Source organism: Excalfactoria chinensis, chromosome Z, assembly GCF_039878825.1.
Source record: "Excalfactoria chinensis isolate bCotChi1 chromosome Z, bCotChi1.hap2, whole genome shotgun sequence".
NCBI classification, from domain to species: domain Eukaryota; kingdom Metazoa; phylum Chordata; class Aves; order Galliformes; family Phasianidae; genus Excalfactoria; species Excalfactoria chinensis.
In genome coordinates this window covers 64070060-64095613 of record NC_092857.1, presented here as the reverse complement: position 1 = coordinate 64095613, position 25554 = coordinate 64070060, and the positions used below count along the sequence as shown (strand labels likewise).

Genomic DNA, 25554 nt, shown 5'->3' with positions numbered 1-25554 from the left:
ACTTCCAGCCAACCAGCATGCACAAAGAAATGCTGTGTGCAATTATGCAGACTTCCACAGAGCAGAAAGGTAGAGAGTAGTGACACAGTAGCACAGCATACTGAAATAAATATTTTTAGAACGTTGCTTGACTGTAAGAGTCTGGCTCTGACTTCATTTCTATGCCATTTGTTTATATTTGACTAAGAAAACCAAATAATTATGAGTTACAAAGCTACTTGTGGTCCACTGACACATTCAAGAATACTTGCAAATTCTAGGCATGCTGGTGTATCAGAAACAGCTAAAGAGTTCTGCCTATTCACCGCAAACTCCATCTTTCATGAACCTATACAGAAGTAAAGCCAGTACTAATAACAACACTCAAATGCCTCAAAATATCGAACGCCATGTCAGTTTGGAAAGACTGGGGAATCACAGACATCCTAGGCAGATAACAACTGGATTTTTTGGAATAAGAAATAATTCATCTTAAATTTCTTAAATAACGGCGGAAGTCTGATTTTATGCTGATTCTTTGTTTGTTTGTTTGTTTCAGGGTATTGCTGAGCACAAATACATGCAGAGAATGGATTGAAAGCAGCCGTGAGGAGAAGGACTTAGTGGTGTTGGTTGCTGAAAAGCTCAGAATGTGCTGACAGTGTAAGAGAAAGTCAAGAAAGCTACCTGCATCCTGGTCTGCATCAAAAGAAATGTAACAACCAGTTGAAGGAGGTTTCCCCTTTACTCTGTCCTCATGAGGCTCCATCTGGAGTACTGGATGTGATACTTGCACCCCCAGCACAAGGAGGGTGAGTCCACAGGAGGGCCACAAAGATGGTCAGAAGGCTAGAGCATCCCTTCCACTAAGGGAGCTGGGCTTGTTCAATCAGGAGAAGAGAAGGCTCTGGGATGACATCATTGTGGCCTTCCTGTACCTAAAGGACTACAGGAGAGACAGGGACGGGCTGTTTAACAGGGAGTGTAGTAACTGTACAATGAGGGATGTTTTTACACTAGAAAAGGGGAAATACAAGGAGATATTAGATAGGGAGATATTGGATACTAGGAAGAAATTCTTTACTCAGTGTGGTGAGGCAGCAGCACAGGCTGCCCAGAGAAGGTGTGAATGCCCCATTCCTGCAGGTGTTCAAGGACAGACTGGATGGGGCAGCCCCATCCAGTGGAAGGTGTCCCTGTCCATGGCAGGTGGCTTGGAAATCATCTTTAAGGTTGCTTCTGACCCAAGTCACTGTATGAATCATAACTGGAAATCTTCTTTGCATTTATGAGCAGACAACAGAAAAGGAAAAAAAGCAACCAAATAATTAATTCCAAGTTTCAAATCAACTATTTTTTTTTTTTTTTTTTTTTTTTTCCTTCTGGTAGTGTTATCCTCTAAAAGAATGAATATTGTTAAATAAATACAGTATTCTGTACAACAACAGAAATTATTTGTTATGAGACCTGAGTCTTTCACCACCATGCATGTGTTAAAATAATCTATGAAAATAAATTCCTGTATTGAAATAGTAATAAATTGACTTGATAAGAAAGGCTGAAGTCCATATTCTTCACTAATAAAATGATACCTTGGGGTATTTATACCTGGTGACAAATACAGTGAGATCTGGAAATACAGACAATCCTTCTTACTTCAGTGATTCTTAATCACAGCAACTTAATGGCTTGGGATTAGGGTTCTTGCTATCTATCAGAGCTGAATACAACAGGATTAGTGACCTCTAACATTCAGCGGAGATGCACAACGAATATCCTCCTTTGTTGTAAGGTCAAAACATAACCCAAATAAATTATGTTCTAAGACTTTTTTTTTTTTTTTTTTTTTTTTTTTTTTTTTTCCCCAAGTAGAATAGCTTTCACCATAGAAGCAGAAAAATCGACTATGAGGAAATACTACAAGCAGAGACAGTTGAAAGAGGAGCTGGGGAGCAGTTATTTTACCAAACTGAGAAGGACTGTACTGCAGTATGCATTAGCTCTTCTCAGAACGTATAAGGAAAGAGCACAAACAAGGAGCGCGTAAATGCACCTGGTTGAAACATGGAAACAAAGCCCTCTAAAGTCAGACATACTTTCAGACTTCAGCAGCTTTTCAATGAGACCTTGCTAAATCAGCTTTAGCATTAGCTCTCCTCAAAATAAACCCCAGTCACGCACATTCCTAGCACTGGTTCTGACTGCTGAAAGTACAAGTTCCTCTGTGGAGAAGGGTGTGTATTTCCAGAATGTCCTCTGAAAATTCAGAGACACATATCCTTCAAGCTAATGCAAATGGATTTAGCGCCAATTCGGATGACTACACTAGTATCTTATGCAGAATTATCTGAAAGAATTTTTAAGTAAAATAGTAAAAAAAAAAACAAAACCCAGAACACTAAAAAAAACAACCTAACAACCCCCCACTCCTCCCCCCCCCCCAAAAAAAAAAATAAAAAAAATATATATATATATAATAAAGCATTAAGAATTACCTGCGTCATCTCATACTTGCCACATGCAGTAACTGTACATTAATCCCATGTTCTTTGGAATAAAGAAAAGGGAACTTCCCAGTTTAGAAACCTGTGCATTGCAACTTATCCTGTCATTGCTCAAGAGTAACACCTATAATCTTTTAAGCTCAGGACTGATTTCATGACTGAACTTATACACAATAATTTCATTCACATAAACTAATGCTACTGCAGCTTTACAACTAATAAAGAAAAACATGAGTGCTTTCATAACCTGAGTCTTACCCTTATTTCCCTGCATTTACAGCACGAGCCATGCAAGCATAGAAGAAAAATGCCATGAAGAGATGTATTTTAAGCTTATTAATTGAACTTTTCTCACACAGAGAAGGTGTGAGATTGAAGGTGTTTCTGTCTAATTCTGATTATTTTAACTTCTGCAACAGAACACTGCACATAAAACAGACTCAATTTACCTTAAGTGAGTCTACCATATTCTACCATATTTAAGGTAAACATATTTCCATGCACTTTCACTGCCAAGATCATCTGCACTTCTGTAACATTTTTCTTCTCCATTTAAAATTGAAAGAAATGACTTTATCAGCAAATGTCTCACCCGTTACAAAAAAACTTACCCATAAGAAAGGCAAAGGTATGATACTGTTAAAGGCTTTGATTTCTCATATAGCATTTTATGCCCCACTACTCAGCTGTCTCTATCAATTACCACAGTGTGGACTGCAATCTGTTATAACAGAACGAATGAAGTGGGTATTGCCTTGATACGGAAAGAGGTTTCATCTGCAACACACTTTCCACTGAGGTGAAGAGAATGAATACACGAGAAGGGAGCTAAATTCCCTGAGGTTTATTAACAACATTAGTACCAGCAAAGGAAATCCAAGCATTTAAGTTTTGAGGGAAGATGTTTTAAATTAAAGGTTTAATTTTGGATGCTACAGTCCTTCTCTGTGGCTTTATTTGAAGTTATCTGTTGATGTTTGAAAAAGACTAGAACTAGAAACCTGTGATTAATAACCATTTTCATACTCCGAGGTCTACCACTTCAGTTACCACAAGGAGAGGACAAAATGTTTCTACATTTTACTGTGAGAATTTGAGAAGTTCTTAGAGAATTTGAAATAAATGTGAGTGGCCAGTAAATGTTTTTGTCAAACTACTGGTGTTAAGTTTCACTGAAAATTACTACAGATGTAGGAAACATTCCTTGGGTTCTGCTATCCATTCTGTGTCATTAGAGATGTGAGACTTTGAAGTCCTTCATAGGCCTCCTGCAGCTTCAGAAAAGGGTATAGACTCAATGGTCTATAGATATTTTCTCTGTAGTAAAGAAGGTCGAGACTATGCAGCTCCTGTCTTCTCATCTAACCTGATGTTACAAGCAGTGCTAACCAGAAACTATATGTATTTTTAACCAGTACTAAGGCACTGATTAAACCACGGTTAAACCACACATCCCGAGAGCTCAACAAAATCTCTGTATTTTTAATGAAACAATGGGAGCTCACACTGTATTTCAAAATCAATGTATCTTAAGCATTTGTAACCAAAATGATGACTTTTTTTTTCTTACTTTTGCTGATTTGATGTGACTACTTTCACTTCCAGCTTTTACCGTAAACGTACTGAGTGTGGGCACTCCAGTAACTGCAGCATGATGAATTTATGCCTGTCCCCAGGTGGTCCCATCACGTTAATTAGCACAATGTCATTGGTCGACTTAGCAAATGAAGCAACTCCCTCTGGAGTGCATATGCCTTACTTCCATTTAAAGAAATCATGTGCTTAGCTGTTGCAACAAGAGCTTAATATTTGTTAAACTTTGTTTCCCTAAAACAAAGAAACAAATACAGAAACTGCATTTCCTTGCACACTCTTTTAAATCTGTCAGACAACTTGCCACATTTCCTAAAGAAATTCCTGGAAGCTGAACAGAAACTATGGGGAGTTAATAAAGCACCAGCCTTATGAAATCAAGCTAATCTCCTAAATTCCTGGATATCCGTACACAGATGATTACAAAGACGTAAGCAACTTTTTCACCTGTGTAGTAAAGCTGAGCTTTCTTAAATCTTCAGCCAAAGTTGTTTTGTCAAGAGTCACTGGTTACTTATTTCCATATTTTTTCTGTCTAGAAGGGGGAAAATTACAGAAGGGTTATCTGTGCATCACACGCTCCAGATGTCAATCACTTATTAGCATTATGAATCAGACAGCAGCACATGGTTCCAGGGGAATTACAATTCAGTACAGAAGCAAATGGAAAAACACAGTAAAAAAAATAGCAAGATCACAAAGAAGTTCCACAAATATTAAGGTTTGTCAGATCATAACAGCAAAGAAATAAGACAAAGAGGGAAAAAAGGCAGAATACCCCTATGAAGCTACTGAATTTTGGGAGCTTTAGCTTCCCAAGGCATGCACTTGGATTTAATTTTGAAACTGCAACAAATATTTAACATATTTTTTCCAGTCCCTTACTACCTTACCACCATATAAATACATTCTCTTAAATAGAACTAAAACACATTTTAGTAGACTGCAGAGTTAACATAAAAAGCTACACTTGTATCTCCTTCGAACATGAGAATATTTTCACTGACATTCTGGATCCAACTGGCATTGCCTGGCTATGAAATAATAATCTAGACCATGAAAGACAAGGCAGAAAACTTCCAAAAATATTTCAAGTATCTAATTCGAAGAAGCTAATATAAATGCGAAAAGGAAAAACCCTCCCTGGGGTTGCTCTTTCTTTCCCCTCTACAGCGATTTAATGAATTCTAATAAAATTATATGGTGGTGAAAAACTCTCAAAGGATTTCACCCATTTACTTCAGATACATTTCCAACTTTGGTTTTTAAATTCATAATAATGCATAATTAGAAGCAAACCGCCTTTGTTTTGCTTGATGCATTTCACACAGTCAATGGGCAGAGAAGAAAATGGGCTCTGATCAGCTTCCTAAAAGACACATCGTCATCCTAGAGAGCAGCTGGTCCTCCACAAAAGCAAATATGTATGCATGCATGAATGTGGGTTATGTGTGTATGTGTTTTACACATCTGTAGACTCATAATGGAGTGGTATATTATTTCCAATGAATATTCCAATTTTATTAATTCTGTTTGTTTCCTCTCTATGAAGTTTATTGATGGAAAATTATGCTGTATCTTACTAGGCTGCAGATAAATTTTTAATCTGACAACAGCTGCATAGCCTTAAAAGGATAAATTTACATATTGAAATGAACTAGAAGAGATAGAAGGGATATATTTCACATTACTGGAAATGTCTGTTGTACATCTTACTATCTGTATTTATTGCCTCTTGTGACACATTAGCAATAATTATTACACATTATCTGCCTAGGCCTGCATTAACTAAATGAATTTCTTCGCTTTTAGGTACTAAGTATTTGTAATTTTGATTATGATATGGTCCATTAGAAAAGAGTGGCTGGCAGGAAAGTGAGCTAAATGTGAAAGCAAAGTTATGTGAATAGAAGAAAAATGAAGCTTTACTTGGTATTTACCTAGAAGAAGCAGTGTCATTAAGGCTCCATGTCTTCAGCAAAGGCCCATGGAGGAAGTAAATGAAGATTAGTGGACAGCAAGAAATGAAAACAGAAAGAAGGGAAGCACTCCATATTTGCAGTTTTAATACTGAGAATACAAAAACAATGGCTCAGGTAACTTGTTGAATGCATGTCAACTACCTATGAGAGGCACCAAAGATGGACAGCAGCATCAAGGACTTCAGGATTCCAGCACCTGATGAAAACATTCCTCTCAGTGACCCAGAGTCCTGTCAGACTTTCTGTCTAGCAGAAAGTGCTCAATTAAGTAAGCGAAAGTATCCTGTAATGTAAATCCTAATCCCAAACAGGTGAGGGGTACCTGAAAATGCATTCTCTCCTTCCTGCTGGATTGTCCTAAGCACACAGATATCTGAGCTCTCCCCGCTGCTGAGATGGTTCCCTCTCTCTTTACTCACTCCTGTTTCTGTTTATTCAGTAGCAATGTAACTTCAATGACTTCCACTCTGCTTATTCATATGGATGGCAGCCTCAAGTTTCTTGTTCTCTCTTACTCGTTACAGCATTATGCTGTAGGAACAATATGATATAAATAAAGCACTCATGTTTTTTTTTTTGTAAGGGAGGGTAAAGGATCATGACAAAATATATTTGCTGTTAGTTGCATTTCCATGGCTGTTAGAAAAAAATATATATATATATCACAACAGAAAAATTACTATTATTATTTGCAAATGATAAAAATTGAAAGAAAACATCATGGAAATTACTTATTAAATCGACACTGAATCTCTCCTTAAAGAGTGCTTAATCCAAGCCACCTTCATTCTCTGTCCTGGAGTAGACATTGCAGAACTTCTTTTTTTTTTTTTTTAGCTTAGACAAATACCTTATGATGCTGCTTTTTCATACAAATGATGGAAGACACCAACTAGTGAAAGTAATATTTTGGCCAGAAACGGACAGACACACAGACATGTTTATTGTCAAGATGGAAAAATATTTCCCTTCTTCATGCAAATAGATCTGTCAGTTGAAAAGTACTTTGTCGCTCTTTAACAAAGAAGAAACCAACTCCAGTACTAAGCTATGTGCCAGCAAACTAGAAATTCAATTAAACTGTTTCTTTATATACATATTTAATTGAATTATAACCTCAACCTAAAGATAAATTAAGCATCTTAAATTATGAAATATCAATTTTTTACTGCTGTCAGCAACTGCCTTAAATACGACCACATTTCTACCCAGAGAACTAATTAATACATTAGTGTTGGGAATAAAACCTCTTCCTGTCAGGTAGAATTGGAAGGATCAACACTATGTACAGTTTCTATATTACAGCTTCATTTCCATGTTTACTTTCATTACTTATTATTTTATTTTCCTGTAGAAATGGTTGCTGTTGATTTTGCTTAATAACTCAGCTGAGCATTATAAGAATTAACTATTTAGGCAGGGTACAACAAACATATTTAGAAAATAATATTTTACATGGAAAACTGTAGAGAACCATAATTACAGATTATGAGCAGTGATTTCTTTTTCTTTCTTTCTTTTTTTTTTTTTTTTTTAATTTCCTCTAGGTAGGAGAAATCTGTTGGGAAAGCTGTTGTACCATAAATTTATGAACTGATAAGCATGTTCTGAAAGAACAGTAAATCACCCTTAAACTTGGCTCATGCAGCATATCTCTGAAATCTCAAACTTGGAAATTCATTTTTTTAATTTAAAGATCTCTCAGGACTTTGTTTTTCTATATATACTCAAATGACTTGTACCAGAATGAGTGATGCACTGTCTCAGAGCTACATAGAATCTATACAGGGTGGACTTACTTTTTGTTGGTATTAGTACTTTAAAAGCCATTCAAGCATGCAACAACGACACCTATATATATATATTTTATTATTTATTTATTTATTTATTTTTTTGCATCAGTAACTGTAACTTAAAACGTAATAAACTGGAGGTTACAGACCTTGTACCTTTACACAATGTACATTAAACCCAGAAATGAGATTGTGAACCCTAAACTACTGCTTCATATGTTGGCATTTGCTCTCTCCCATGTATTGAACAGCTAAATGGCTAGGTGAATCTTACCTCAAACTGTTCTTATTCGTTTTGGTTTCAGCTGGGATAGAGTTGATTTTTTTCTTCATAGTGTTTGGCATGATGCTATGTTTTGACTTTGGAAGAAAAACAATGTTGGTAACATACTGATGGTTTAGTTGTTGCAGCAATGCTGCACTGAGCCAAGCACATTTCAGCTTCTCAGCTTCTTGGACTGTTCTGCCAGCTGGGGGGTAGAGGGGCAGAAGGAGCTGGAAGGGGACAGAACCAGGACAGCTGACCTAAACTCGGCAAAGGAATGTCCTGTACTATATAACAATTTGATGTTGTGTTGTGGGACATGGTTTAGTGGGAGCTATTGGTAATAGGTGAATGGCTGGACTGGATGATCTTTTAGGTCTTTTCCAACCTTGGTGATTCTATGATTCTATGACATAATATGAAAACTATAAAACTGTGGGGAGTTGGCTGCGCAGGCAGTTGCTGTTCAATTGCATTGCTTATTTTTACATATATGCTATATTACAATTATTAGTAGTTCCTTTTCTCTTCCTTTTCTGTCCTAGCAGATTTTTATCTCAGTGGATTTTTTTGTTTGTTTTTTATTTCTTTTCTTTTTTTTTTTTTTTAACCAACTCTCTTCTCCATCCTCTGGGAAAGGGGTGTAAGTGAACAGCTGTGTTGTGCTGAGCTACTTGCCTCTCCTTTATTACTAAGCATACTTTTGGCAAAAATGATACCAGATTAGGCAGCAAAATAGGTTTTGCAATTTCACATAATAGAAAGCTTCCCACATAGAAAGCATGCATCAGAGAAATAAACTTTGGACACTTGGTTTTCCTAAGGGATATTCTGCTCTCCAAGCCATCACTGAATATAATTTGAATATATATCTGACTACAATTAAATGGTTAAAACTTCTCCAAGCCAGGTGAAGTCCACATGCAGTTCAACTAAATACTTTAGCATGCAACTGTGGTTAGATTAAAACAAATCCTGCAAATTATGGAGAAATTCTTAAAGGTAGAATAAAAGTTTGCTGGAAATACATCTGCCTTCACAGAGCTTTAATTAAGGTCTTTTGGAGGAAGAGATCAACACAAAAGGCTCTGAAAATTTAGCAAGCTCTGCTCACTGCATATAAAAGAATGGTGAAACAGATAAAAAGCACTGCATGAACTGCAATTCTCAGTGGGCTTTTAGCATAAAGATTGTTACCTTTGCATTTCTGGGCTGTTAATGCTTGAGATTACCTTTTCTTAATAACTGCTCCACTGTCTGATGGAAATCTCAGGAGACCTACCTCACTGTCCTATCATGTCATCATCACAAAATCTCCCTTCAGAAAGAGCACCAGTTGAACAGCAAGGCCAATAATTAATACTGGATACATGTAATAACAAATCAACTGCATGGTGGTCCAAAACTGAATATATTTTTTGGTAGGAAGATCATCATACATTTATGACATCGTGGGAAGACAATGCTGACGCATCTTCTTTATTAACTTACAGCTTCAGCAAAAGCTGGACATTGTGATTTTTGACCTATTTTTTAATTGCATTAAAAGGATTGATAACACAGCAGTAGAAATGAATATGCAGGACTAACCAGATAGTGAAGGCATACTACATGCGGTCTAACTTTAGATTTTCCTCTCCTTACTCACTACCTTTGCATTACTTTTCCCAGTCTAGCCTTTCTACTTGTTTCAGCTTTACTCCATTCTACTTCCTTCTCCTGCTACACCATTCCTGAGCTCCTGAACTCTCCCTATCTTTCATGACCTCTCCACCCGCCCACACCCACTGTTTGTGAAGCTTTTCAAAAGCACCTTTTTATCCAACTACCAAATTAACCAATGAGACAGCAATCTGTCCCACAACGATCTTATAAAACTTTCTCTGTCAAAGAGGTGACTCAGAAAGAGTGATAGAAAATTGATACGAATAAAACAGAAATGATGAAGAATTTGAGAAATCAAGGGATTCTGCAGACCTACTTCCAAAACATGAAAATATGACTGAAAAAGTCCTACAGATGTACATTAAGGGATAGGTTGGGAGAGCTACTCATCTATACTGCCCTAGCTTATCAGAAGATATTTAAATGGATAGCTTATCCTAGCTGAATGTAGGCATAGTGTGCTAATAGATGGGTTCTGTACCTGCTACAGTGAACAAACTAACATTTAAACAGGGTCTGTGGGTGTTAAGAGGAATGTATTTGTACTTTACACCATTCGGTTTACTGATCTGGGAATATAAAAATTCTTGAATACAATGTTAGTACCAAATTCCAGCCTTGAATAAACATGAAACAGATTTTGAAGACAAAGCTTCATATACTTAGTGCAGTAAGAGTTAATTAGACTTATCTACTCTTTTCAGCTGAGGAAAGCAGATGTGATAGTATGGATAACCTTTACACTTGTTGAGTCACACACTTTATCCCACTGGAAGCCCGGACACAAGTGCAAATTACTCAAACGAACCCCAGCAGCACTTGGTCCTGGGAAGAACTTTTGTAGTAACAGAGCCCCTTACATTAGAATGAGACGAAAAAGCCAAAGTATAAATAAAAACATATCTCACCACAGCACTTTCTATGACAGAATCTTTCCCTATGCAAATGATATTTGTGAAACATTGTCTGTACCTGTGGGAAGACAGCTAGCTTTACTACTTCTGTTTTAACAGTGTAGAAGTGTGGAATAAACAGACAAGAAGAAGCCTTGGCGGTACTGTTTGCTGGAGTAATGCCATGTAAATTCTTTGTATGTTGGGCAAAAGAAGACCACAGATACATTTTAAGATGAAATGCTGTCATTTCTTCTGTGAATGCTTAAAAACATAATGTTATAGCACAATTGTTAAAATAGTTATGAAACTGAGAGTAGATACCTATGCTACAAAAACAAATAAAACATTCTACTCAGCTATAGTGTTTACTGATACAGTTTCCCCAGATCACCATTTCCCCCCCCCCATTCCAATTAGCATGCTTAAGAACACACTGACAGCAAAAAACTAATGACTCTAAATCACTGTTACAAGTTCAAATGAATTCCTTATTATACGATAGGTGTTTCATGAATGCCAACAGAAGATCAAGGTCAGGAAAAAGAATCACCACTTATTCATACAGGCAGGAACTGAAAAGATAAGTGAGAGAAATTAGATGGTATTTTGAAGTAGCTAAAAAGTAAAAGCTTAAGAGGTCATTAGTAATACTTTCTACATATTCCATGACCTATTGGAACCAATGCTTTTAAGATTAGTACTTTTTCAGTAATTAATCACTTCTGGGTGTGTTGGATAGCTCTTTAATCAAATTACCCCACGTTTCCTTGAAATAGTAATTGGCCAGATTTATCTCTGATGCAATTCATTTGACTTCTAGAAAGCTAAACCAGAGATGAATTATTGCTTTGATCCTTGTACCTCTGACATTAAGGCAGCACTCTATTTTTCTGCTCTGGCAAATGAAAAAGAAATTACATCCATTAGGTCATCCTTGTTTTCCTTAATGTAAAACAACAAACTTCTGTAACTGTAAACTAAAATGATATAGTGGTTACTTTTAAAGTTTCTGCAAACTGACTTTGGAAACGATGATATTACGAACCTGACAGAAAGCAGAAATGAGAGGGAGTTGTAAAAGTTGGGAGTGGTATTTTCAGCTCAACTTCAGACTTGCAAAAGCATTCTGGCCAGCATATAGAAACAGATTTTCAGATATCTGTATCCTAAATCAAAGATTTTAAATAGCTAATCAACAGTTCTGATTTTAACACCTACGCTGTGGAAAATCTTAGTACCTAAGAACCACTTACAGTCTATTGATAATCTCCCAGGTCTGAATCCCTTAATTAATTCAATTAATTCCTTATCTTTAACAAAAGCTGAGTTCTTCCTTCCTTCCTTTTTTTCTTCCTTCCTTTTTTTCTTCCTTCCTTTTTTTCTTCCTTCCTTCCTTCCTTCCTTCCTTCCTTCCTTCCTTCCTTCCTTCCTTCCTTCCTTCCTTCCTTCCTTCCTTCCTCCCTTCCTCCCTTCCTCCCTTCCTCCCTTCCTCCCTTCCTCCCTTCCTCCCTTCCTCCCTTCCTCCCTTCCTCCCTTCCTCCCTTCCTCCCTTCCTCCCTTCCTCCCTTCCTTCCTTCCTTCCTTCCTTCCTTCCTTCCTTCCTTCCTTCCTTCCTTCCTTCCTTCCTTCCTTCCTTCCTTCCTTCCTTCCTTCCTTCCTTCCTTCCTTTTTTTTTAATTGTATTTCATCTACTTGGTTTTTGTTCCTCTTTATTTCTCACTGATTTCATTTATTTATTTATTTTGATGTTATCTCAGTTATTTCATCTGTGTCACCTTTTGCTGCATTCCTGTAGCAGGTTACAGAAACTTCAGTACAGGATCTGTTTCACCAGCAGAGGCAATAAGGGTTAGAAAAATTAACTGCACATTACAAAGTAAATAAAGGTGTCTAACTTTACTTTAAAGCCTGCTCAGGCCCTTTTTGCCCTATGCCGAAAACCACAAGCTTCTCTGGCAGAGTTTCCAGAGGAGGTAAATCTGCTTACATTTCATGTTTTTGCTTTATAGGTTTTAGGACATATACACATCCACTGTGAAAAAGTACAGCATTGTGGTCTGCCTCCTTACTGTCTGCTCTCCTTGAAACAGCTTTGGAATCATCTCCTCTTTTCCCTTGCACATGAAAACCCAGTACTGACAAGCATTTTTGCAGATTACTTGGGATCACACACAAGTTCCTGATACAACCCAGATTGTTTTTAGTGCCTTTACATGAACTCCTCACTTAACATTGACTTGCCATTATCTTGTTTGTGATCTTTAAACAATAGCCTGTCTTAAGAACAAAGGTTTCAACCTTATGAAGTAAAGGCTTCCGTTTTGATTAAGAATCTGAAAACAGTTATGGGAAAAAATAAAATAAAATAAAATAAAATAAAATAAAATAAAATAAAATAAAATAAAATAAAATAAAATAAAATAAAATAAAATAAAATAAAATAAAATAAAATACAATAAAGAAGAAATGAACAGAACGGTTATGTTTCAGTGAATGTGTTTTTTCTTAGCTGATCCATGATTTCGTACAATTTGTAGGCTGATTGCTGATACCTTCATTTCAGTTTTACTTAGCCTCGGGAGTTTCCTGAGTCTGTTTCTTGTACTGAGGATGAAAGCTCTTCTCTCTCTTTCATGTTTTTCATTTTTCCCCACAGCTCTCTTCCTCTGTTCCAAAGTGAAGACAAAGCTCTTAACCAATGACAGCTATTAAAACTTCTGTTTCTTTCCCCTCGGTAATTTTTACAATTCAGTCTTTTCCAGTTATCTTTTAATAAAATGAAAACATGTAAGGGCTTGTGTTTGCCACTTTTGAAGGGCCAATGAGACACATGTTTCTTACTTAGTGGAATTACATCACTCCAAGTCTATATTAAGGACACTCACAATAACTAGGTCAGTGGAAAGAGACCATTAACGACCACAGTAATAAATACAGACATCAGATTTATCACTATAGTGCTCCAACTTTCTAGTTTGAGACATCCCTGACATCACAGAAAAAACTATCTGAGCAGATTCACCTGGACTGCCAACCGAGTAAGAGGACATCTAAATATAATAACACAAAATTGAAGAAGTGTTTGTTGTTTTCCCTTTTTCATGTTATTGCCAAACTACAAGGATCCTCACCCTCAATGATGTACAACAATAATATATTTTGTATGCATGCCTAGTTTGTACTACAATAATTGAACGAATGGTACTACTAATTGAACTAATCCAGCACTTTTGACCCCTACAAAATTAAAATTGATGGAATAGTTCATTGCAGCAGATGTGTTTAGAGGATTCAATCTCCAACTAAAAGCAGTAACTTCCTGAAGCACCCTGAAGTTCACAAAATTATATGTGATTCTCAATTACTCACATACATAGGGCACCCAAACAGTGGTAAATATGACTTGCCTACTCTGGTAATATTTTCCAGCCTACTCTGATAATATTTACCAGCCTTCTCTTGAACTGTGCTCTCTGGAATACCTTCACAGAGCATCACGAGCAAGACAATTTACTGAATGCATGAAGAAAATATTATAAATTCAGTAATACCTGCATATAATTTCTAAATCAATAAATATACATGAGAATAACTGATAGGAAGGGGTGATCAAAGAAGTTTGTAGACCACTGCTCTAGAAAATGGAAATGACGTGATTCAGTTCTTCACCATCATTCCCAAAGGATTTCCAGATACAGAGGATATACTGGATATGCCAGGTGTAAGTAAAAAGTAGTTAGGGTAAGTCATGCTATGTTCACATGAAAAATAACAGATTCATATAAATAAGATCTTTTAGCAATGGCTATCTAGCCTTGTAAATGACACAAAATGCCAACTGTGCTACAATCACAGTTTCTCTGTCATCCATGTTAAAGCAGCAACAGTAATACCCTCCACAAGAGGGTAATACTTTCCACAAGAGAAGTAGAAAAGTTAATTATTTTCAAAACCTTTACTCAATTGGATCCAACTACCACATGACGTTAACTGGGATTATGTAATTTATTCTTGCTAATTTACATGTGCAGCTGTTTAAAGGAAATGTTTGCCTGTTTAAATTTCTAAAATGTCTACCAGGATTATATTTATTTATCTATCCCTTATCTGCACATTGTTCAGAATCTCCAAAATATTATTATTGTAATGAGTATAACAGAAAAGAGGAAGAGAAGGCACTTTTCATGTCAGTTTATGCAACATTTTCATAACTAATAGTTTGCAGTAGTTAGTAAAACTTGGATCTTTTGAGCTTATCTAGTCCAACCAGCTTCTCAAAACAGATCTAATGACATCAAGCTGCTGAGAACTATGCCCCGTTTTATCTAGAATATCATCAAGGATGGCGATCTCACAGTATCTCTGCACAAAGTTCTTCAATATCTGATCGACTTCGTGGTCAACAAAAAACAAACAAACAAACAAACAATTAAGCAAACAAAATCTTATAGCTAACAGGAATTTCCCTTGAAACCACTTATACCAGTTAACTCTTGCCCTTCTACTCTGCTGTCTAACAGGAGACTGGCTCTGTCTCTATTTTCCCATCAGGTAGTTGAAGACAGCAGTGATTTCCTCTGGTTCTGTTATGTGCCAGGTGCTCCAGACCTTCAGCCATCTCTGACATACTTCAATATGTCAGTATCTGCTCATTACCTGAGATCCCAAACCTGCACTGGGCTCACAGTATGGTCTTGACCACATGGCACTGGGCAGCCTGGTCTGGTGGCTGGTGACCCTGCACATATCAGGGGGGTTGAAACTAGATGACCATTGTGGTCCTTTTCAACCCAGCTCATTCTACAACTCTATGATGATGGTTCACAAGTAATTAATTGCACCTCGCAATACTGGTTCACATGACTGAGAAAATTAACTGTACCAAAATCTGGAGTAACTTAAACTAAATGTTTGAAAGGAAAAAAAACAAACAAACAAGAAACAACAGAAGAAACAGAAAAAAACTACTAACATTGCTGTCCTGCAGTAATACAGAGGGAAAATATCAATATCTTAGTTCCTTCAATCCTTGTTCAACGATAAGCTATGAATGATGTAAGTCTAAGCTTACAGAACAAAAATTGGAGAAATGCAACCAACCCAAAATGAGCTTCACTGTAGTCCATAGTAGACTAAGGGGTAAATTCAAACTGCAGCTGCTAAGCAATGGTAATTTGTGCTGAAGGCATGAAGGGCAAACAGTCCTAGACCTAGTCCAAGACAGTAAGCTGGAAGGAAGCACTGACCCAGAGGCAAAAAGGCTCCTAATCAGGGAGTGAGGTTTCCTTTGCCAGGAAGACGCTGGCAGGGCTCTGTCTTGCATGTAAGGTGCAGTGTGAGTATTCTGGGATTGCCCAACAATGGGCTGAAGTTCCCAGTGCTGACGAACAGGAGCAGTGCTGAGGAAATGTATGTGAGTCTGATCACAGCATAGCTCTGCAGGCTCCTCACAGGAGTCACTGCGCCTAATGCAGTGCTCTTTGTATTAAAGCACTAATATATGCCTACTTCATCTCAAGGAGTACAATAAAAGTGTACTACTATCTACTGTTATTCACTGTTCCCAGAAATAGCAACTCCATCTCAAAAATATAAGAAGGAAACAAAATCACCTGCATGCAGTGCAACTGGGAGACCCAACTAGAGAAGATGCATTCTTTTAGAGAGCCATCTAGAAAAGATTCCAAGTGATTCAAAAAGAGAACACAGGACAGGATATGATTTGAGTCAGCATAAGTAGACTTATGGTTTAGCTTGGAGTGATCGAACAGTTAAGTTCTTGATGTACAAAAATAAATCTTAATCCTGAAGGATAAAGCCATATTTCTTGTGCTTCTCAATCATTAACATTCCTATGTCTCCATCTCCCACCAGTGATCACAGACAATAAATGAACGTATTAATTTTTGAAGAAGTTTCTTATTATTTCACCATTATCTGATGCATTTTCAAAGTCAGTGCAATGGTGTCTTGTCATTGCTGATACAATAGTCAAAATCCAAGATCTACTGCATTTCTTTCAAATGAGGGGTCTAGATCATCAATTTATCAAGAATCGCTGTATACAGATATATATGTGAGTATATATACACATATATCTAAATGGAGATGAGAACACTTTTTGATGGAAGAGTACAACTCCTTACATATTTCTTGCTGATGAGTTTGATGACTTTGTAAACGCACTCTTAGGCTGTAAGGAATACCTTATGCTTTGCCAGGTTCCAATACCAGTTCTTCGTATTTTCAAGTTATAAATTTGAAATGTTGTACCATTAAGTGCTACAGCTCATCTGGATTCTTCTTGAATTTCTGAAACTACCTCCCAACTTCCCAGTACTGCACTTTATTATTCAAAGGTTGAACATTTCACTAATGTGCTAGCTTATAAACAGTACCAGGACTAGTTCTATTCCGTGAGGGGGTCTTAGAGACTATTACACATAAATGCTTCTAACTACTTTTCCTCTCCAAAGAGATCCCTCTGCTAAAATTGCACTGTTTTTCTTCGAGGGGAAAAAAAAATAATAATCTCTGACTGCTCTATCATAAAATTGCAACTCACTGGAAACAAACATTCTTCAAAATAAGACTAGGATAAGTAAATGCTTTAAAAATATGTTTCTAACCTCTACAGCAATACTGTTAAAATTCGAAAGTATGCCTTTTTGATTAAAAACCCTTAGCAATTAGAATAGAAAAGATGGTAAGATTTTAAAAGCCAGCTCTTCAGCTTATAACGTTTTCAACATTTCAACATCTAGTCCTGACATGAGTGGGCAAAACATGGGAGTACTGTGAACATATTTGAAGGATTAGAAAACGATTTTCTGTGGTAGCTGCATCAGGTGAGGAGTGGAAATGCTTGGTACGTGACAACACTGCATCTCAAGTGGATCACGAGATATTGAGTACTCGAGCTTTGTTAACACCAAAGCCAAAGTTTATAAGTTTAACACCAACACCATGAATAAAAATCAATACCAGCTGAGATGTTACAGCAAATATAAATGAGACCACTGATGGAAAGACTGTCACAAGAATGTTCAGAAAAAAGAAATGCATTAACACAAAAATTAGCAGAAACATACCAAGCTGAAACGGCTCATTTCTCACTCTTTTGGTGGGAATCTTCCACCACTTCTCTGCTCCAGACTATTATTTTCATATCAACCTGTGAAAAACAAAATAAATTTAAAAAAGCCCAACAAAGAAACAAAAACAAAACAGTGGCAGTAAAATCTTTGGATACAACAACTTGATTAACAGAGTTGGAAATCTTTCAATAGGCTAATATAAAATCTCATGTTCTCTTTTCATTATATTTGTGTTCAAGACTGAGAACACAGCAAATCACAAAAACAAGCAGTATAACCTGTTGTATAAAATATATCCTTAGTTTCCCTTTACTTGTGGAATTCAGTAAATCATAATGGAAGCTTTAGAACTCTAGTAGTCATATGCAGCAGGAGGTAAGCCCTGACATGAACCAATACGGATTGTGAGAATACACAGATTCTTTAATCTCTCAGTTATTTTCTGAAGTCTATTTGCTACTCCTGCCAGTTTGTACTGTCTGGGGAAGAATGCACTATTCCAGCCATGCATTAATAAAACAAAATTAAAAACTTGGCCTCCAACACCAGAGAGCCAAAATTCACCATGCAGTGATTCTTCACTAAAAATTCTCTTTCTTCTGGTTATACAGTTAGTTGTAGTATCATTCCTAAAGTTAATACATAGAGTTACAGTTACGCTTCAGATATTCAGTTTGGAATATCAAAATAAGCTTCCATATTTTTCACTTAAGCTAGGGTATGGCCTCAGGAAGAATGAGTTACTACCAAGATAAGCACTCTGAAAATAAGACAACTCTGTTTGGATTCCCCACTTGAAACAAACATTAATACTTTGGTTTTACGCAGAAGTCCTGTGGTACATAAAATTAAAAGAGGTCACCAAAAAGTAATATATCCAACTGACAAGACACTTAAGATGATCTGAGTGATACAATTATTTCCTGGAATAATGCACTCAACAGCATAGTTACAATTTAGTATTTAGAAATGCTAGAGTAGTCAGGGAGAAAGGTTTCTTTTTTGCAAATGCCTTTTTGCATAATAATAGAAAAGACATACAAATGGTATAAAACCTAAAAATATGGAGTAAAGTGAATAAAATTAGCACAAGCATTTCTTCAGGTGCACCTCTTACCTGCTAACTCCCCAGACATTAGATTTCCTTAAAAAATTAATGAGAGGCTTAAGAGTCTGAAGTTTCTTTCTGTAAACAATCCTAATACTAGCTCTTGACATTCTGTCCTTTAGCCTTCAGACTAGACAACTGCTTGTACCACAGGACTCTGCTCCCTTCATTCAGCTGTCCAACAGCTTTACAGCTTTTTAAAGCCAAAGGATTGTGAGTGACAATCAGAATCGGACCAATGGTATCAGAGTTTTTAAAAATTTCCTGTGAAGTATAAAGCAGTCACAACATAACAGGCTGGAAAGGACCTGAGGAGGTCTCCAGAACAGTATCTCTCTGCAGGGTCAGCAGTTGAATTCAGATCTTTTTTGCTCAGGGACTTGTTGAACTGAATACTGAAAAACATGTTCCCATCATATATTTTGTTAAAGAACATAAATTGAGAGCTAGTATTTAACTAACTTTAAGCAGTTAACACAAATAAATAAGGGCAAGATGTCCCTGTACATATTTGCTTTGAATTCCTCTTCAGGAATTAGCTGTCATAAGACAATATGCATGCTTCACGTCTTGAACTCTTACCTTACTGCTCTTTGTAAAATAATGCAAATTCAAAGATGAAAGATGAAAGAGGCATCACTCAGAATCTTGTTATTTATGACACAATATGTTTTGGATATCCATCCATTTTTAGATATTATTACTTCTATATCTAGATACAATGACTCAGTTAAATTTTGCCCCAGTCCAAATTTATATGACAGAATAGCTTTTCCTGCCAAACTATTTTTAAAGCCAGAAAAATAGCCACTTCATCCTCACTATAATGACTGATATTTACTAGGTCAATGGATAATCTGATGTTATAAAAGAATCTATTTTTAATAATATCTACTTAGAATGCACCAAAGCTAAGAGAATAATTTCTGTTTCATGACTAGCTTTCAAGAACATTCTATTACTGGAACAAATAAGAGATACTATTCAATTTCCCCACTGTTCTGTTTTATTTTCAGAGTGTGCTGTTTTAAATAATGTTCCTGATAATGTATTAAGATGAATTATACTGCGTGACGTGTAATACTTAGGAGTACTCTAATATTAACCTGCATTATATACACACAGCATATTGTTGGGAAGGGCTATAAGAAAATCCACTTGACCTGTGAAATATTCTGGAGAACCACTAAGGAAAGCCAGGGAACACAGAGTAATTCAGCTATAACAAAGACCAAAAGGCAGTCACAGTGACCCCAGAAGACAAATATTAATTACTTACACACCTAAAATAGGAAGCCCTGCATTACTTCAAATTACCCTGGCAGAAAATTCAGGAACAATTGCAGTTCAACATATACATGTATACTTACATATTCTGATGCAAGAGACTGACTAGTATTTCTAGGGTGCAGTGGGTAGCTTCTTATTTATTTTACCTCACAGCAGATGTGTTTGATGAACTTACATTGACTTATTTTTTTCTAATATCCCAGAAAAAAATACTGTAAAACTTATGACTCTAATTTAAAAAGTATAATTACATCACCCTAGTTCTGTGATAACCATTACACCCTTTCACACACTAACACACTTTCTAAGATTTGTCTTTTAATACAGATATCTCAAAGGTAAGGGTAGGATTTGTATAGAAAGAATGAGGTACAGTGGTGATAGATGCAAGAATACTCTGGTCTGAGCAAGTCGTAGTTGACTTGTTCTTTGAGTTAAAGGCAGTATAACTAATCTACATGATAAACTGAAAGAAAACAACAGAGGAAGAAAGACGTCTTTTTATGCTATGTCACTTTTTTGTTTCCTTGTTTGTTTGTACTAATTACTGAGAACCACCCGGGACTTGGATGCTTCAAGACATCTCAGACTTCCTTTGTATACTCAGGATTAAGTCAAAACATGTCCAGATTTCTCAGTGGAAACACTGTCTTGTGAGATATACAACCTATTTTCTGAGCTATTCTAGTTTCCAGCATAAATCTCAGTAAATATAAAAAAATGAAATCACATTTTCTGACAGAAATTGAAATTGACTGCTCCTGTAACATACGGCTACCTTCTAGTTCACCACATATGTAAACTATTATGGCCTTGTTTAAAAACTAATGATCCGAATGTATTTTAGTCCTGAAAATTATTGGGAATTTTTAGCTAATACAGCTATCCTGTTTATTTATTCATTATATAATTCTATTTTAAAAATCTGGAAGATGGGGAAAAAAAACAAAAACAATTCACAGACCTGAAGTGAAAATCAAAATTAATGGAAACTGGATGCATTTTAACTCTTGAACGTGTTTTTAAGGATCTAAGGATGATGCAATCAAGACCTTTGATATTCCTTCCAAAATATTTACATGTCTCAAGGAGTAAACATTTGCATCCCTGGACTATTCATACAGAGCTACTGCAAAAATAAACTCTGAACTTGATTGACCTAACATAGTATTCAGCACCTTTGTCTAGCTGTTTCCTCATATGAACTCTTCCTTCCAATCTCCATTCCTGTTATTTAAGATACAATTGTATAATTAAAAATTATTCCCATACTGGCATTTCTAAACTTAACCTACTGCTATGAGCATTACTTTATGTATTCTGAAAGAAGCTGGAATAATTTAGAAGACCAAACTGAGACTGATACACAAGAAGAGTATAATAAAATAGGAGAAATGGCAGCAAAAGCATAGAAGCAAAACATAAGTTTGGACTGAAAAGTACTATACCAGTGCTCATCTAGCATTCTTTCATTTTGAAAAATCAGGGACATGAAATAAGCAGATTTCAGGCTGCATTCCACATTTGGTGGCATTGGAGTAGGCCCAATCATAAATTATTGTCTCACTGGAAGTAGGGAGTTTCCACAGAAATTCCAATGGATTCAAGGAGCTCAGTAACACTATTTGATAGAGCAAATTCTCAGCTCCATAATATTATTTTCTAACATAATCACCACCATGAGCTATGCATTTGCACCATGCATGAAAGAGCCCACAGGCCATGCTCATAAAAACTTGCAGTGGAGGAGGTGAGCCACTCCTTCATAGTTGCTATGACAGTGACGTTGCTAGGAAAATGCTGCCCATGCAGTCCACCTTCCACTGGCCCAACAGATGGAAGTCAGAAGGTGCTCAGTCCAGACTATACAGTGGACGTAGTAGGACAGCCCAGACCAGACTGGCAACATGCTCCACAGCCTACACGTTGACATTGGGCCTGGTGTTACTGTGTTGTGAAAGAGAGGTTGTCTTCTTCTCTGACCCTGGAAGGTCAGGCCTTCAGCTCAGTCAGGGTCATGATGTAGTGGTCACAGTAGATGGTTTTTCCAGGTTCCAGGAAATCCAGAGGAATCCCTCCCTTCCTATCCAAAAGACAGTTCACATCTTGAACATTTTCTTCAGTGGAGAATTCATATGCTGCCACTTCATGGATTGCCATTTTGACTCTCACTTATAGTGGTGACAATACATCTTGTCACAGGTAAATACATGAACCAGTTTCTGTGTGAGCATTTGTGGGGCCAACTGGTGCAAACTGCAATATTCCAGCATCCAGTATTACACTACTGTTTCCAACATGCTGAAACTGATATTCAGCTCCATACACAGTTCACTGGTCATTATCTGCCATGGTACGACAGCTATGCATGACCTTCAAGAATATGTCTTGTCTTCCATGTCACTGTTACCGCTGTTGAAATGCACCACCTACTGCCTCACTGTGCTCCACTGTTTGGTCTCCATAAACGTTCAGCAAGCAAAGGGAACCATTGTTTTCTGCATGGAGGAATTCAATTACACACCTTTAGTGTGTAATTTTTGCTTCATGCACGCTTTCATGTCAGACACCATTCTGTCATACTGCCTTTCTCCTGCCATCTGTCACACAGCAACAAAACGTAATGGAATACTGGCGGGAAGGTTCACCCCTACTGCCATACCACCAACATCTGCCTCTGATGTTATGTGCTAACATAACAAAATAGGACTTTCGCAGCAGTCCTCATATGTTGTGTCATCACATATAGCAACAATACACGGAAAAGTGTAGATCAGTTTGTGTACCTCATATTTAATGATTTCAGTTATATACGTATCACAAATATGAAAACAGAATCTTCCTTCCCCCCTGCATCAACACACCCATACTGAAGACTGGCAGCATTTTCACAGGGGCATATTCTTAGTAAAAGAAGTTGTCTTACAAAGTTGTCTAGATATGTTACTATTATCACGTAAAGTGAAGCTCCATAATAGAGGCAGTTAAATTGTAGGAGAAACCACTGGGAAAAAAAAAAAAAAAAAAAAAAAAGATGAAAAATGTGAAGAAGTTTTGAATGCTACCAGTCAGAGCTAATGTGTGAGTGGTCTTTGGGAATTAGATAGTTTAGACACCAGGACAGAGGTTTCTCCTAAAATATTTTACTCAACAAATAAAGCACTAACTGTAACCTAGCTAATGCTATTTGTACAATCAAACTTAGAATGTGAAAGGACATCGTCCTCTTCTGCACTGTTTATGATTATATGTGCTATAGACCCTATGTTCTAGTGTGGAATATGATTTATTTGGGATTCTTCTGCTATTTTACTGTGGTGTGTAGTTTATCAAATTTCTTTTTCAGTAACTTCGTAACTCTTAGTCAATATTCATTCTCCTATATTATTTGTTTTTATCAATTTTATTTTCTACAATCACTTTCACAAAAATCTGAGTCACTTTCTCAAAATCTGCTCCTTCAAAAGAACACAAAAAAACCTACTCATCTCTTTCACAGTAAACACCTATTCAAAAATAAGAACTATTATCTGGTACTGTATTTTCCAAGAGGACTAACAGACATGATACTGGGAAGGATATGTCTTGGTCTGGGCAATCATGTTACGCTGTCATCTATCTAAATATTAATTTAGATGTCTCCAGACAAATTGGACTGATGGATACTGTGCTCCAGAACTATGTGTTTCTCTTATTAGGTATCTAATTTCCAGTTTACATGTGTCTGAGGCCAATTAATGTTCATTTATTCCTAAATAGACTTACCACATGTCTTCCAAATAGAAAAGGATCCAGATCTAATGCTAATACATGACTGGAATTTAGCAGATTTAGAGCAGAGCCATGCCAAGATTAGAAGGTAATTAAATAAAAGTAAAAAAAAAAAAAAAAAAAAAAAAAAAACTCAGAAAAGGCAGTGGAGTCAAGAGACAGTTGTATAGTTCACAGTTACTTTAAAAAAAATCTGTACTCAGTCATTCCAGGCAGATGTGTATCAGTATAGCTCAGACTTTATTCATTATGTGAATGGAGTTTCTGGTACCCTCAGTGAATGAGAGCATAAATCGCCACTACAAGAATTTATTTATTTTTACCACGGAGAACAAATAGAGTAGTGCAGATCCACAGTAGCAATTGATAATATCTTCAGTTTCTTACACAAACACATGCAGACAAGCTTGGATAAGGACTAGAACAGTGGCTCATGAGCAAGAACCGAACACAAACAACATATTCATCTGACATTCAGTTTAAACTGTACGTTCTTGAAATCAGGCGCTTTACCATAACATCGCTCACATACATCCTCACTTTCTTTTACCAGTGCTGGAAACAGACTACTGCTGAGATTAACACCTGGGTCTGGCAAATAAAGAAATTCTCATGGTGTGAAAATTACATTTTTGTTAAGAAATTCAAGTGCCTTTTCAGATGAGAAGTCAGCAGTATCTTACAAATCAGAAACATGACAAGAGAGCTGAGGACATGATAAGCACTTGAATTAAGAAAAATAATAATAATAATAATAATAAAACAAAAACAAAACAAAACAAATGTGAAATGTAGAGCATTTTCATTTTCATGCTGTTATACGGGTACATCCTAGTACACCCAGGAATGCTTAGAGCCAATCTCTGATCTTTCTTATTAAACAGTACCTATTCATTTCAAAGGGACTATTTATAGAGAAACTTCATGTCTCAGGGTAATCAAAGAATGCTGAGGCTTGATTTTAATTGTGTGCCACAGAGAAAATAAGATGGTACCTGCAGAAATGGGAGCTATCACCGCTAGATCTACTATTAAGTTATTATCCAGTTAACAGATCTGCATATATCTGCTGCCTGACATTGCTGTAGTCTTACCAGCAGCTGAAAATAAATGTCTTAATTGATTTTTCAATATATATGTATTAAATGGAGCAGAATTCCACCTAACAAAAATATATATATATATCAGTTTGATTACATTAAATATAAGTATACGCTTTTTGATGGGATGCCTGGCATACATATCTATTTCAGACAACAGGATGGAAGGATGACTCTACCTGACTGAAATGCAGAACCAAGTTATGACTTAATCAAGCCAACATATGGATCCCAAGGGTACTGAGCTTGAAAATTAACTATTTTCTTAAACTGACAGCATGTAGGCACCCTCTGAAATTCTAACAGAAGAACTAGATGATTTGTATCTGCTGGGTGCCATAAGCCATGATCTTTTTGAGCACAGTTTAGAGTTACAACCTCCAGCTTCAAAACAGTCAAAGATACCCTATCAGTAATCAAATAGGCTTTTACTTAATACCATGAAATGTCTTTTCATTCCTTCACAGCTCAGAACTGTGGCTCCATATCTGAGATTTCTTGTTCTAGAAAG

General features: G+C 36.5%; 1 protein-coding gene across 7 annotated transcripts in view; it reads right to left on the bottom strand.

The window, feature by feature from the left end:
• Positions 1–25554, bottom strand: part of LINGO2 (leucine rich repeat and Ig domain containing 2) — a 475029-nt gene that overhangs the window by 203386 nt on the left and 246089 nt on the right. For 6 of the 7 annotated variants that reach the window (XM_072359097.1, XM_072359099.1, XM_072359095.1 and 3 more), the window contains one exon: positions 17769–17851. The exons of the other annotated variant lie outside the window; for it this stretch is intronic. The gene's annotated coding sequence lies outside the window, so the exon portion shown is untranslated. The remainder of the gene's footprint in view (positions 1–17768; positions 17852–25554) is intronic. 7 annotated transcript variants of the gene reach the window in all.